The sequence below is a fragment of the Cibotium barometz genome, chromosome 7 (genome assembly GCF_041138505.1).
Source record: "Cibotium barometz isolate CiBa-2024 chromosome 7, ASM4113850v1, whole genome shotgun sequence".
NCBI classification, from domain to species: Eukaryota; Viridiplantae; Streptophyta; class Polypodiopsida; order Cyatheales; family Cibotiaceae; genus Cibotium; species Cibotium barometz.
This window is the reverse complement of record NC_141052.1, coordinates 55,455,987-55,468,215: the sequence shown is the minus strand read 5'-3', so window position 1 is coordinate 55,468,215 and position 12,229 is coordinate 55,455,987.

The following is a 12,229-nucleotide window of genomic DNA, read 5'->3' as shown; positions in this document are numbered from 1 at the left end:
ATGTCTGCTAGATTCATCTTAACGACATAAACAGCTTGCCTCTTTCTGAGCCCTTTTAATAATTTGAAAGCCTTGACTAATTGTAGCACTGGGGATCCAGAAATTCTAGTTCCTTGAACTTTATTCCCGTGGAGGTCAAGGAAAGAGATGGTTTCTTTGTGACAATGAATATCAGCTTGATTATGGAGCCAATCCATTCCAAGGATTCCATCATAGACCAATCATCATCCAGTACAACGTGTAGGAAGCACACCATACCATGTTCATACCTGACGAGTCAACACCTATAGCAATGGATAGGGCAAATCCTAATTCTTCATCAGGGAATAGACAGTGTGTCCATTGACCTGCTTTATTAGATCTTTGCCCAGGTGGGAGAGTTGGGTGGGGTGCTTCACGTACTCCTCAAAGCGGGCGCTGGTAGGTCTCTTCCTCCTGAGGGAAGTGTGGTGGAGCACCTCCAGGGAGGAGTTGAAAGCTTCTGACATCTTGAATACTAGCTGTGAGAGTAAGGGCTTGGGGAAAAAATTTGTAAGAGTTTGGCTAGGCTGAGAGTGAAAAGTGAGGAAATGGAAGAAGGGGGCCCATATTTATAACCCTGTGAAAGAAGACACGGTAGTATCCCCAAAACTTCTTGATCGGAATTCTGAATTTCATACACCAGAATTCCTCTAGTTCTATAACCTTGATCCACAAATCAATTCGAAGGGCCTCAAACTTAGTTTGAGATTTGGCAGAGTTTTGAGTGTATTTTTCTAAATTGGTCACACCTTCTTTCCTCGAAACTGACGAAAGAGTTTGGTCTTGGTCATAGTGTGATTCAAGGTTCGAGTCGGATAAGATTTTTCCTGAACTATCTTTCTCGAAAAGGTTTGATAATTCAGTTACTATTTTACTAAATTTCTTTCTTTGAATATTCACTTAACTGATTTCTAAATTAGATACGAATGTCAATGAGGAATAAATTAATCATTTATCTGAATATTTCGTTCTTGATAGATTTTTTGAATTTTCTTTTTACAATCCGTGTGAATATAAAACGATAGAAATTTCTCTCGTAGAGTATTTTATTATTCATTTATCAAATACTCATAGAATTTAAGAGAATTCTAATTTTGATATAAAAATTCTTTATGCATCTATTTATGCATAAAAATCAACTTCAATGGGAATAATACTTTTAAAAAAAATCCTTTTATGCATCTATTTATGCATAAAATCAAATTTAATAGGAATAACACTTTTAAAATAAAAAGAATTTCTTTATGCATCTATTTATGCATAAAAATCAAATTTAATAAGAATAACACTTTTGTAATAAAAAAATTCCATTATGCATCTTTCTATGCATAGAATCAAATTTAATAAGAATAACACTTTTATATAAAAAAAAATCTTTATGCATATTTCTATGCATAAAAATCAAATTTAATAAGAATAACACTTTTATATTAAAAAAAATTCCTTTATGCAACTTTCTATGCATAGAAATCAAATTTAAAAAGAATAACACTTTTGTAATAAAAAAATTCCTTTATGCATCTTTCTATGCATAGAAATCAAATTTAATAAGAATAACACTTTTGTAATAAAAAAATTCCTTTATGCATCTTTCTATGCATAGAAATCAAATTTAATAAGAATAACACTTTTGTAATAAAAAAATTCCTTTATGCATCTTTCTATGCATAGAAATCAAATTTAATAAGAATAACACTTTTGTAATAAAAAAAATTCCTTTATGCATCTTTCTATGCATAGAAATCAAATTTAATAAGAATAACACTTTTGTAATAAAAAAAATTCCTTTATGCATCTTTCTATGCATAGAAATCAAATTTAATAAGAATAACACTTTTGTAATAAAAAAAAATCTTTTATGCATCTTTCTATGCATAAAAATCAAATTTAATAAGAATAACACTTTTATAATAATTCCTTTATGGATCTTTCTATGCATAAAAATCAAATTTAATAAGAATAACACTTTTATAATAATTCCTTTATGGATCTTTCTATGCATAAAAATCAAATTTAATAAGAATAATATTTTTGTAATAAAAAATTTCATTATGCATCTTTCTATGCATAGAAATCAAATTTAATAAGAATAACACTTTTATAATAAAAACAATTCCTTTATGCATCTTTCTATGCATAAAAATCAAATTTAATAATTAATATCAGTGATATCCATGCATATTCACAGGTGAATATGTACATGGAGTAATTAGAATATTTCTTTTAGATGCAGTAATGGTGGGAATTACTCTTTTGGAATAACATAAAAACAAACTTTCCTTTTCACAAAATTCTGAAAAATTTTGCCATAACCTCCTTTGTATGGTTGACCATTTCTCATTTTTATCTTTCTTTATTTAACTTAATTAACCCAAATTAGAATTATAGAACTCTAACCTACACAATTTTCTAAATTCAAGAGAGTAAACAATAAGAAGAGTTTAATTAATCACTTAGTTAATCTTTCTAGGATTAAGAAAGGTTGGAATGTAAAGAAGAGAAGGGGGTGGCCTTTTCATCAAGGCATAGCATTTGAATTTAATTCAATAATTTGCAAAACATAAAAATCAAGAAAACCATAAATTTTTCATTAAAATTCGTAAAACAAAGTAAGAAAATTAACTTACGTGGAGCTTGTAAGCTCTCCTTTGGCTTGAGGGATTGAGGGTCCTACTATTGTTTGAAGCAATAGTGGCCACCAATTCACTTTGGAGAGGATTAGGCCAAAAACAATTGCATTATTAAAAAATTCAATGTAGATGGCTCAGGACATGAGTAGAGTAACAGTGCATAAACACCATTAAGCTTTTACAAATGGGGGAGGCTTCTATTTATAGGAAAAAGTGAGCCTCTAACCAAGCAAACTGATTCTAGAATTTTCCAAATCAGTTTGGTCAATTTTCGACCATTTTTGGGTTAGTTCAGCTTACTTTTTGGATCTAGTTTTGAAATAGGAGAGAGGAGAGATGAAAATATCTCATTTTTATTGATTAAAAATTAAGGGTAATGATGAGAAAAAGGCGCCTACTTCATGAGGGGAGATCCCCACACTAAGGTGTCAAAATTCAGTTTTTTAATTCTTTTCTTTGGTCCTTAGTCCACTCTTCATCTTATGTGAGCATTTACTCATTTTTGGGGGGGTTTTTCTTTTATTCTTCAATTTATCTCCTCCCTACACTTGGATTGATCCTATTGGCCCATAGGAACCTTAATTGGACCATAATCCAAAAATTTCTAAAAATCTGGACCCTTAGGCTAAGGTCCTTTATACCTATTTTCAATTAATTCCAATTGCACATTGGAAAGTTCTTTTTGAATTTCTATTTAAGGGGAAACCATTTTAGACACTAGGAGGATTTTTATGTAAAAAAATATCTCAATTTTGAATTACCTCTCTTTAGACATTTTCTCTCTCCAGGCCAAAACAGGGTAAAACAAGATCTTTCTTTTATTTCAGAGAGGGGAATAATTATAAGATCAGAAGGGGAGGTTCTTACACCTGCACACCTCAAAAGCTGGAGGGAGGAATCTTACATCCTACCCCACTTAAAAAACGCAAGATATCCTCATCTCTTAAACTAGAGGACAACTCTTTCCCTTAAGATCCAACTGATTCTGGGGTCCCTTATAGTCTGGTGAACCCAACAGAATCCTGGGATAAATATCCCTTATATAGAACTCATCATCAGATAACAATTCATTCAGATCATATCCTAAACACAATAATGGTCCATTAGACCGAAATTTCCATCTGAACATTCCTCCATGGGAATTTCAATTATACAGATTTTTAATTTGTCATCCCTTAACTTGATCCACTGGGTCAAGTGTTAACAGTAGCAAGCTCTCAGCACAATAATCCACTAATCTCATAGTGATTTGCTGAAGTCATTATCATCATTCCAGTTATGAACATCATCACAGGGACTCGTCCCATTCATCCTCATTGTGGTTTTGCTCAGCTTATCGCTTTTCAACCAAAATTCAGGAATCATCAATTTTCAATCAGAATCCAAATCAACTCACCAGTTCTCAACCAGAATTTAAAAATCATATCAACCACATTCGAATTCATCATCTGGATAGCATTTTTGCTTATAATTTCAAGATCTTAGATTTACTCGTATATACTGCCAGTAGAGAGCTGCAGTTATACCCTCGGTATATACGGGTAGTCACAGTCCTTGAAATTTTAAGGTAAATACGATCATGTCTAGGCCTCAAGCGAGTTAGGGATTCCATACCATTGCAGTACTTCCATTTGAAGACCCAATTACCTATTTATGAATCTTCATTCCTGAATATCAATTTGTATGAATTTCATCACACAATTACAACCTTTTACTACTACTTCATAAATTTTTGACATTTCTGTTTTCTCGGTTGATCCACTTTAGCCAATTCGCTCTGATACCAGCTGAAAGATCCCTAACCCCTCCGCGCAACGAATTCTGGGGTGCTAGCAGCGGAAGTAGCACTTCTTGCATGGGGCAAGGTCCCTCACTCGGGGCCTCGCCCACGTATATCTGGACAAGAGACTAATCCCTCGGTTCTTTCAAAACCGAACCCGGAAAAACTTTCCTCGCCCGAAAAGCACGGGCGATTACTCCAGGATATTTTTACTCTAACATAGTCAAGAGCCTTAATTAACTGAACTGATTTGATCATATATTCATGTCACATCACATCTCTTTACATCACATCACATTCTTTCACATACACATCCACATCCACATCCATTCTTTCACATACACATCCACATCCATTCTTTCACATACACATCCACATCCACATCCATTCTTTCACATACACATCCACATCCATTCTTTCACATACATCCACATCTATTTTTTCACATACATATCCACATCCATTCTTCACCTACACATCCACATCCATTCTTCACATACACATTCACATCCATTCTTCACATACACATTCACATCCATTTTCATCACATATCATTCATTCACATCCCATATCATTCATTTACATCCCGATTCACATGACATCACATCTCATCCATTCATTCACATCTATCTGATTCACATGTCATCACATTTATTCACTCAGGGACCGCTTCGTCGGCCCTCGCCCATCGTACCGGAAGCGCACCATTTTTCAACCATACCGAGGTTGGTCAAGACCTGGGCAGGCTTTGCCACGTCAGCCGTCCTTTGAACACTTCCCACTGCCAGCTGATTGTTGCAACCGAACTTCCCTTAGAAAAATATATACCAAATGCTCCCTCCAACATTCTGGTGTAAGACAGTCTTTTAAGAAAACAGGGTTTCTAAGCAAGTTTTTCAGTTTGATTTTCTTTTGAATACAAGGAGTATTTCTTATCCAAAACTTCTTGATTGGAATTCTGAATTTCATACCGATGAAAGAGTTTGGTCTTGGTCATAGTCTGATTCAAGGTTCGAGTCGGATAAGATTTTTCCTGAACTATCTTTCTCAAAAAGGTTTGATAATTCAGTTACTATTTTACTGAATTTCTTTCTTTGAATATTCACTTAACTAATTTCTAAATTAGATACGAATTCCAATGAGGAATAAATTAATCATTTATATGAATATTTCGATCTTGATAGATTTCTTGAATTTTTTTTTTACAATCCGTGTGAATATAAAACGATAGAAATTTCTCTCTTAGAGTATTTAATTATTCATTTATCAAATACTCATAGAATTTAAGAGAATTCTAATTTTGATATAAAAATTCTTTATGCATCTATTTATGCATAAAAATCAACTTCAATGGGAATAACACTTAAAAAAAATCCTTTTATGCATAAAATCAAATTTAATAGGAATAATACTTTTAAAATAAAAAGAATTTCTTTATGCATCTATTTATGCATAAAAATCAAATTTAATAAGAATAACACTTTTGTAATAAAAAAATTCCATTATGCATCTTTCTCTGCATAGAATTTAATTTAATAAGAATAACACTTTTATAATAAAAAACATTCCTTTATATATCTTTCTATGCATAAAAATCAAATTTAATAAGAATTACACTTTTGTAATAAAAATATCCATTATGCATCTTTCTATGCATAAAAATCAAATTTAATAAGAATAACACTTTTATAATTAAAAAAATTCCTTTATGCATCTTTCTATGCATAGAAATCAAATTTAATAAGAATAACACTTTTATAATAAAAAAATTCCTTTATGCATCTTTCTATAAAAATCAAATTTAATAAGAATAATAATTTTATAATAAAAAAATACCTTTATGCATCTTTCTATGCATAGAAATCAAATTTAATAATAATAACACTTTTGTAATAAAAAAAATCCTTTATGCATCTTTCTATGCATAGAAATCAAATTTAATAAGAAAAACACTTTTATGATAAAAAAAATTCCTTTATGCATCTTTCTATGCATAAAAAAATCAAATTTAATATGAATACCAATTTTGTAATAAAAAATTCCATTATGCATCTTTCTATGCATAGAAATCAAATTTAATAAGAATAACACTTTTATAATTAAAATAATTTCTTAATGCATCTTTCTATGCATAAAAATCAAATTTAATAATTAATATCAGTGATATCCATGCATATTCATAGGTGAATATGTACATGGAGTAATATGCAAAAATGGTGGGAATTACTCTTTTGGAATACATAAAAACAAACTTTCTTTTTCACAAAATTCTGGAAAATTTTGCTATAACCTCCTTTGTATGGCTGACCATTTCTCTTTTTTATCTTTTTTTATTTAACTTAATTAACCCAAATTAGAATTATAGAACTCTAATCTACACAATTTTCTAAATTCAAGAGAGTAAACAATAAGAAGAGTTTGATTAATCACTTAGTTAATCTTTCTAGGATTAAGAAAGGTTGGAATGTAAAGACGAGAAGGGGGTGGCCTTTTCATCAAAGGCATAGTATTTGAATTTAATTCAATCATTTGCAAAACATAAAAATCAAGAAAGCCATAGATTTTTCATTTAAAATTCGTAAACAAAGTAAGAAAATTAACTTACATGGAGCTTGTAAGCTTTCCTTTGGCTTGAGGGATTGAGCGTTCTACTATTGTTTGAAGCAATAGTGGCCACCAATTCACTTTGGAGAGGATTAGGCCAAAAACAATTAAATTATTAAAAAATTCAATGTAGATGGCTTAGGACAGGAAGAGAGTAGCAGTGCAATAACACCATTAAGATTTTACAAAGGGGGAGGCTTCTATTTATAGGAAAAAGTGAGCCTCTAACCAAGCAAACTGATTCTAGAATTTTCCAGGTCAGTTTGGTCAATTTTTGACCATTTTTGGGTCAGTTCAGCTTACTTTTTGGATCTAGTTTTGAAATAAGAGAGAGGAGAGATGAAAATATCTCATTTTATTGATTAAAAATCGAGGGTAATGCTAGATGATAAATTCGAATGCTGGTTAATATGAGTTTCGAATTTTGGTTGAGAATTGATGAATTGATTTGGATTCTGATTGAAAGATGACGATTTCTTAATTCTGGTTGGAAGAAGATAAGTTGAATAAAGCCACAATGAGGATGAATGGATAGAATCCTAGTGATGATGTTAGTAATTGGAAGATGAGAAAAAGGCGCCTACTTCATAGGGGAGATCCCCACACTGAGGTGTCAAAATTTAGTTTTTTAATTCTTTTCTTTGGTCCTTAGTCTACTCTTAATCTTATGTGAGCATTTACTCATTTTTGGAGCAATGTCATGCAGGTCGGCTTGAGAATGATGTCAAGAAATAGAAAGAAATTGTGATTAGTTTTTACGCCAAAGAGGGCTTCATTCCTTTGTTTCCGACATGCCACAATAGGAGACATCTGACAGACTGCCAGATTAAGGGGTCTAGCTGCTGTCGACATTCCCCTAACAGAACTTCTTTCCAGCTGAGCGGGAAGTTTCTAGTCTTCTCGAAGGCATCATTAAGCACTTTCAGAAACTGTTCAGTGTCAAGGCATGTGTAAAACATGAGAAACGGTCTCAAAACTGTTCAGTGTCAAGGCATGTGTAAAAGATGAGAAACGGTCTCAAAATTGTTCAGTGTCAGGGCATGTGTTATTCTTAGCAATCCCTTTCCTGTGTTCAGATAGGTGTATTCATCTTTGAGAGCTTTTGGATTGTAGCTAAAGCCACCTATTGGCTTAGCTATTTTATGGGTCCCCCCATGGACTTTCCTCATGGGACGTTGTAATTTCCTCCTCGCTTAATATATTCTTGTTTCTACGAAAAAAAAATGTCATGCAGGCCGTCATTGTCATCGTCATCTTCTTGGCCAATGTAGGAAAACCTGTGCAGGATAGAGGCGATGTATGGTAGCTTGGAGTGTAGGCCCGAGTGCCCACTGCCATCTTCTTGGCCTTTGTGTTGATGCACATAAGGACCAGACCAGGCAAACTGTGAAAATCACCAAAACTGTGACTAGACTCCCTCAAACTCACGCCATTTGACTCGTCTTTCCTCACCTTTTATAGTCTGCCTTCCTCATGGATAGATGTACCAATGAATATCTTTGTTTATAGTCTAATTTAAGGCTAAAAGCCAGCAAAATATATGCTAAAAGCTAAAAGCTTTGTTTTAAGCTTTGGGAAGGAGATAAGGAAGGTAATTAACATAAAATTATGCCCAAAATTGTACACACACACACTTATGGTTCTTTCTTGATCCTCACACCCTCTCCATCACTAAAAGAAGACATGGCTTATACATAAAAAAGATAAGAGAAGATGCAAGAAACAAGGATTAAGCGCTCCCCTTTTAATGAGTCATGCATTCCTCCAACTACCCAAACCACCTTTTCTTGATATTTAGTTCATATTCAAGAAGTATACATGTATTTCTTTTCCTAAGGTTTTCAATTTGAGGCTTTATTCTTCTAGTTGACTAATGTTTCCATATTACCAAAGAAAGAAGCAAATTTAAATGTGCATTAGCTTTTAGAAATTTGCAGACCAACTATTCGTGCTATTAAAGCCAATCATTTATAAAGTGCTCATAAAATATTACAATGAAATAAAGTGCTCATAAAATATTACAATGAAATTTTATAAGGGTAAAATTTCCATGATAAATGAATAAATATATTTGCCGGATTGAGAGCACATTGTTGATGTAATTTTTGTAACCAAAAATAGTGGTTATGACCTTTGCTGACTGATAGATTCTATGCCAACCTCTTCTTCACTTTGTAGATAGATTCTATGCCAACCTCTTGTTCACTTGGCACACCCTTAGTCCTTTTTTTCCAAGATTCTCCAACCATTAAGAAGGGGTGTTCACCAAATCGAACATGCTACCTTGCATAAGAGAGGGAGGGAAGAAGAGAAGGAATACCATGCAAGGGTCAGTTCTCAGGGGTAGCACTTAGCCAACCCTAATGAGGGTCAACTCCCCTATGTGAGGCCGTTAGGGGCTCACTCCACCTCCACTTGTGTCACTCAAAAGGAGTTTCCATAAAATAGATAGTGAGCAAAGAGGAAGGGAGCTATAGAGATCTCAGCCTCTACTCTATGCCTTTGTGTATGTGGGAGTGATGTCAAGTAGAAGAAGAGGGAGAAGAGGAAGCAAGACAAGAAGCCATAACCTACATGCACACAACCACAATTAAGTAAGCAAGCATAAACATACACAAGCCTACCACCATAGCCACAAGAGAGTGTGTGAGAGAGAGAGAAGGCAAACTCAATTGTGATAATAGGATTGTCCCTTTTCATATTTCATAAGTCACTTATATACACGAGCTCCCTTTTTACAATGGCTGGTCGTGCCCATTTACAATTGGGGGCCCAAAACTGATTTCATAGGTCTACCTAGTCTTATTCTTGTGGCCGGAATTACACAAGTCGTAAGTTTGGTCATCTCATATATCTTTTACATGAAGTGCTTAGCGCTTACACAAGTCGTAATCTTGATCATCACATATATCTTTTACATGAAGTTCTGTCATCCCATATATATTTACATGAAGCGCTTAGCGCAGTTACATAGGAATGAGTTACAAGAAGCGTAACCACGCTTAGAAATGATGTTAACCAATGTGGTTAATATACCCCCCTCCCTAATTTAGATCCATTCCCTGGAGCTGGCAAGGAGACTCAGTGTTAGTTGATGGAGTAAGCTCGGATAAAGTCGTACCACGATTTGGGATGCGGGGGGGGGATTGATGGAGGACTTTATAGCTGGTCCAAAATGTAGTCTCCATCATGTCTTCAAAAGTCTATAGGTGCCATGCAGGCATCCATTGGATGTGCTCGTAGTAGCCAAACAATTGCTTCAAGGTCGGGCCTTTGTTGAGATCAAAGGTGAGGCCTTGACTTCCCTCGTTAGTAGTGGTTGCAATCCGAGAAGGCCTCCAGAAGTTTGATGATCAAGTTGAAGAATCGGATGGTTGCCATAATGGCAGGATTAGGGACCTGATCATAGCATCAATGAATGCATGCATCTTCGTTTGCATTGTGGCCTCTGTGCATGGGCTCTAGGACGTCGGTGGGGCAAACCAAGGAAAGTTGTATTGTAGTTTGGGGTTTGCTACTTGCTCCTTCTTAAATAAGTCCCAAGCCCAGTGTCTGCATATAGGCAGGTATGTGGGATTTACCCATAGATTACAGGATGCCTTGCATTATTTCTCCAGATGTAGGGCTTTAGTAGAAAAGGTCCATGCGAAGTGGGCTGCTCACCCCCATGAGCTTAAAGGTTATGGAGCGAGCATTGGAAGGGGGCTGCAAGTAACACCGCATTGTTGATTTGGATGTTGGTGCTTATAGGAATCGTGTTTGGCATCCAGATAAGGCCAAAGGATGTGGATGTCTAGTCAGTATGTAAGCCTACTGATAGGGGCATGTTGGAGTTATTGGACCAAGAAGGATATTGATTGCCTGCTCGAAGTCCATGCGATCCAGTGGGTCACACCAGTTGAGTGGGTTGAATGGTGGGTCCACCTCTTTGTGCTCCTGTGGGGGTGGTGGGGGAATCTCTCCTTCCTCCAAGGGTGTGGCGGAAGGGAGATTGCATTTGGGGTGCAGGAGCAGTCGAGGGGGGAGAGGTAACGGTGTGAGGGTGGTGTCGAGGAAGGGTGGGGGCTTTGTTGATGTTGAGGGTATATCATTGAAGTCCGGGGGGAGGTCGAGGTTAATATTGAGGGTGGGTGGTGGTGAAGGAGGTGTGGGTGTGGAGGAGGTGTGGGTGTGGAGGAGGAGGGGGAATGTGAGGGGGTGTAGAGGATGGTGAGGGGAAAAGGGGAAGAGTTGTTGCGGAAGTGGTGGAGGGTGTTGAGGTTTGACGTTGGGTACTTGGGGGTGGCGGGGGGGGTGGGGGTTGTGATCTTGTTCCAGGTGGGGATTGATGAGGTGGTGAAGGTTGGTGAGAAGGGGATGAGGGTGTGGGGGATTGGTGGTGGGCTTGTCGAGACCGGCTCCATCATCATTGACATCATCCTCAGAGCTACGGTCGGGGGGGGGGAGGGGGGGCACTTGGAATAGAAGAAGTTGCATGCTGCTTTAGCTTCTTTGGGGGCGAAGTCGAGGGGGAAGGCCACATGGGAATCATCAAATTGCATGATCCTAGTGGCAAGGATCACTTGCATCAATTGGATGTAGCAGCAATGGTATAGGACCAAGAGCCTATAGGGGGTGTAGGGGGGGAGTTCCTAGCAACGTAAAGATTTATAAGCCCAATATACTGTCTCCCACCCTTGGTGTTGAAGGAGATGTAGGGCTTTAGCAATTTTGGAAGAAGGGTAAGGGTATGGGCATAGACCATCCAGAACGGCGCGATCGATGGTGTTGTCAATGGTGGGGTGTTTGTATGTGATGAGGTTAGCCCAGTTGATGAAGTTGGCAAAAAGAGGGTGGACAGGGAGGGTGGAGAGGGAGGGGGGTCGGAGAAGGAGATTTGGGATTGAAAATAGAGGGTGACAAGGAGGGAGATTCAGTCGAAAGGGATTTGGTGAGGATATAGGAAAGGGTGGTGGGAGAGATAGGGTCATCACTGAAGATGTCATGTTGGAGGAGGTTGAGGTGGAGGGCTTGATATTGGAGGTCAAGGATCTGGTTGGGGTTTTGTGGAGGAGTGACGAGGCAGGGTAGCTCTGTGGGTGAAGTCAATCAATGCATCGATCTTGCACACTCAAACGCGCTTGGTACTGCCAGAGGGTGTGGGTTATGGGTGAGCAATGCAGGCCTCTACAACTTGTAGTTGTAGGTCCTTCTG